The sequence below is a fragment of the Myotis davidii genome, unplaced genomic scaffold (genome assembly GCF_000327345.1).
Source record: "Myotis davidii unplaced genomic scaffold, ASM32734v1 scaffold506, whole genome shotgun sequence".
NCBI classification, from domain to species: Eukaryota; Metazoa; Chordata; class Mammalia; order Chiroptera; family Vespertilionidae; genus Myotis; species Myotis davidii.
Window position 1 is genome coordinate 353924 of NW_006297140.1, and position 3592 is coordinate 357515.

A 3592-nucleotide genomic window follows, 5' to 3' on the forward strand; every position below is an offset into this window, starting at 1 on the left:
AGCAAGCAAGCCTCATGTTAGTTTCAAGCTGCCTGGCTGCCGGCCGCCATCTTGGCTGGCAGTTAATTTGCATATCTCCCTGATTAGCCAATGGGAAGGGTAGCGGTTGTACACCAATTACCATGTTTCTCTTTTATTAGATAGGATTCTTCCCTAAAATTCTCTCCATTACAAAACAGATAAGAACATTCAAGAAAAAGACCATGGTGGGCCCTCTCTGGAGGGCACCCACACCTTGCTTCCCTCTCAGGCATGCATTTTTACTTTTCTCTCCTAAACTCGAAGGCTCCCCATAAGACATGCAACCAGGGGAGCAATGGACAGTGGCAGCTCATCTGGGCTAACCCCTTGAACCTGTCTCCAAGGTCCCCTTTTGCTCCTTCTATCCTAGACTTTTTAGTGAGCTACAGCCAGCCCCACCTCAGCTCACTTTTGTCACTATGACCTTTACTTCTCAGTGAATTCACAAAGACCAGCATGGCTCACTTCTTTCCTATAACATTTCGAGGGAGCCAAAGCAGAGCACTGCCTAGGCTCTTTCCTGTTGCTTCTTCTATGCTAAGCCCTTCTTTTGTTCCACTGTCCCCAGCTTTAATAAACATACTTTCTCAAAATCACCAGGACTTGATCTGTGAAATTTTCCCTGCACAAAGTCAAGAACTCACACACTACAAGTTGGCCTGAGGCAGATCTGCTCTGGCAGGATTCTTTAATAATGACATAATAAGTGATATTCATATGTTTGTCCTTAGTCATCATGTTATCCCAGTTTGGAGAAACATGATCCTTCCTATATAATAAAAGGCTAATATGCAAATTGACCAAACGACACACTGACCACCAGGAGGCAGATGCTCAATGCAGGAGCTGCCCCCTGGTGGTCACTATGAAGCCAGGGTCATGGCTGGAAAGCACAGCAGCGGTGGCAGGAGCCTCTTCCACCTCCGCGGCAGCGCTAAGGACCACTAGGGGGATGTCTGCATGTTGGCTTAGGCCCGCTTCCGGCTGGCAGGCCAACATCCCCTGAGGGATTCTAGACTCTGAGAGGGTTCGGGTTAGGCCAGCCGTGGGCAAACTATGGCCCTTGCACCGGATCCGGCCCGTTTGAAATGAATAAAACTAAAAAAAAAAAGAGACCGTACCCTTTTATGTAATGATGTTTACTTTGAATTTATATTAGTTCACACAAACACTCCATCCATGCTTTTGTTCCGGCCCTCCGGTCCAGTTTAAGAACCCATTGTGGCCCTCGAGTCGAAAAGTTTGCCCACCCCTGGGTTAGGCTGAGGAACTCCCCACCCCTCCAGTGCAAGAATGTCATGCACCAGGCCTCTAGTTGCTATATAAGAGGCACTCAAAATATTTTTTGTTCAAGTTAGTTGAATGATAATATTGTCTTTAAAGTTTCAAAAAGAGGAAAGAAAATAGAAAGAGAGCTGGCCTTCTATGGGATAGACACCATTACTACTCAGTTGCTGACTAGGTGTGCTTATAAGCAAGAATTCTGGTGCTAGACTGGCTGGCTTCAAATCCTAGCTCTGCCACCACATGCTTGCATGAATTTAGAGACACTTACTTATTCTGTGCCCCATTTTACTCATCTGTAAAATGGGGGAAACAATAGTAACTACTCAATGGATTTTTATGAGGAATAAATGAGTGAATAAGGCAAAATACTTACTAGAATAGTACATTTGCAGTGTTAGCTATTATTGCTATTACTTGTATTTAATCATTAGTGCATGCAGTACCCAAATTTAGTGACTGGAGAGTATCCAAATCAGCTTCATTTGGGATGTTTGTAGCCTGTGATAAGTGTTAAAAGAATGCAGAGTCAGGAGGGAAGGATTCGGGGAGATTGGCAAGGAGAGGGAAGAAGGGGTGTGAATACAGGGATAACTCAGGCAGATGAAAGAGTATGGGAGAGAGAAAAAAAGCATGCATGCTAAAGGACAAAGATTATTTTGAGAAACAATAGTAGTAAGGTTTACTTGAGACAATTTTAACCCATTTGTTAATCATTTTATTTTTATTAAAATCTATTGATCTTTTCAGGGAAAATCAAACCAAAGAAGGTGTACAAGCAAATTTGAAATATGATAACTTTACTTATATAACTCTAACTTCTCATGTTAAAGAGCCTTTGCATTTCCACTGATCATTAAAATGTGTTTTCATCAAAACTGAATAATATAGCCCTAGGTGGTATACCTCAGTTGGTTGGACATAGATAGATTGCTGGTTCAATTTCTACCAGGCACATGCTTAGGTTGTAGGCTCAATTCCCAGTAGGGGGTGTACAGGAGGTGTCCAATAGATGTTTGGCTCTTATGTTGGTCTCTCTCTCTCTCTCTCTCTCTCTCTCTCTCTTTCCCCTTCCCTTCCTTTTTCTCTAAAAATCAATTTAAAAATCTTAAACAAATAACACCTGAGTAATATAAAATCTCCTTGACAATTGGCAGAGGTCCTGCACTCCCAAAGTCCTTGTATTGGCTTAAATCTGAGAGCAATAGTGGCCTAAAGCCATTAAGCAGATACCTGTTTAAGGACTGGTTGAAGGAACTAAACAGGGCTTACAGCAAGGCCCAGTGAACTGGAGTTTGCCTTCTAGCTAACATTGTAATTGCAAGTCCACAACAGAGCAAGGAAGTCAACAATGGTCACTAAAAACAGACTGCTCTTTAATTCTCAGCAATGGTCCCTCTGCATCAGGACTCAAACATAATGGCACAATGGTGCTGGACAGCCTGCTTTACTGACTTCAATGCTATGTGCTTATTCCAAAGACAGGCAGGCCAAATAATGGGTTAGTTGGCATTTTTTGCCCAGCTTTTAATTTTTATTTTATTTTAAAATACTGTTGTTGTTGTTTTTTATAGAAAGCATCTATAAGAGGTTTTAAGAGATTCTCTGGCCATCTATAATTGATTCTGAAAGTGAAAATATTCAGGCCCCAAGATCTTAGCGAACTATTTGTTCCATATGGTAAAACAAAATATTCTGGTATCCTATCTCCAAACTAGGATATTTCATACATGAATGAGAGAAAAAGAGACACATTAAATAATAATCATGTGCTCAATTTCAAGATGTTAGACTCTCACTATTGACCTGTATATGGTGGCCTGTTTATGAAAGCAAATTATGGGAATGAAGTCAGCATATTAAGCCTCTATGAAAAGAGGAGAAAAACTTCAGACTTAAGCAAGAGGCTGCATTAAAAGCAGCTTCCTGCATAAGTATATTTAGTCAGTGAGACAGTGAACTGGAAAACCAAATTAGAATCTTTATTATAAAAATCAGGGGCTTAGTGGGAAATGCTTAAAGAGAAAACTCACTGAGCCAGCACAGTGATTAGTTATAGAGGGCAACCCAATTGAACATGGTGGAGATATTCTTCTCTAGTTTCAAAGAGTATAAAAGAGAGTTACACAACCAAATAAAGCTTTTCAACTGTGGACTAAGAATACTTGGGATATGAACATGCTATAAGAATCCATTTAAATTGGAAGAATGTTAATTCTCTACTTTTTATTCAAAGCAGGGAGATAGAGACATGTCAAGGCAATGTACACATCCGATATAATAAAAG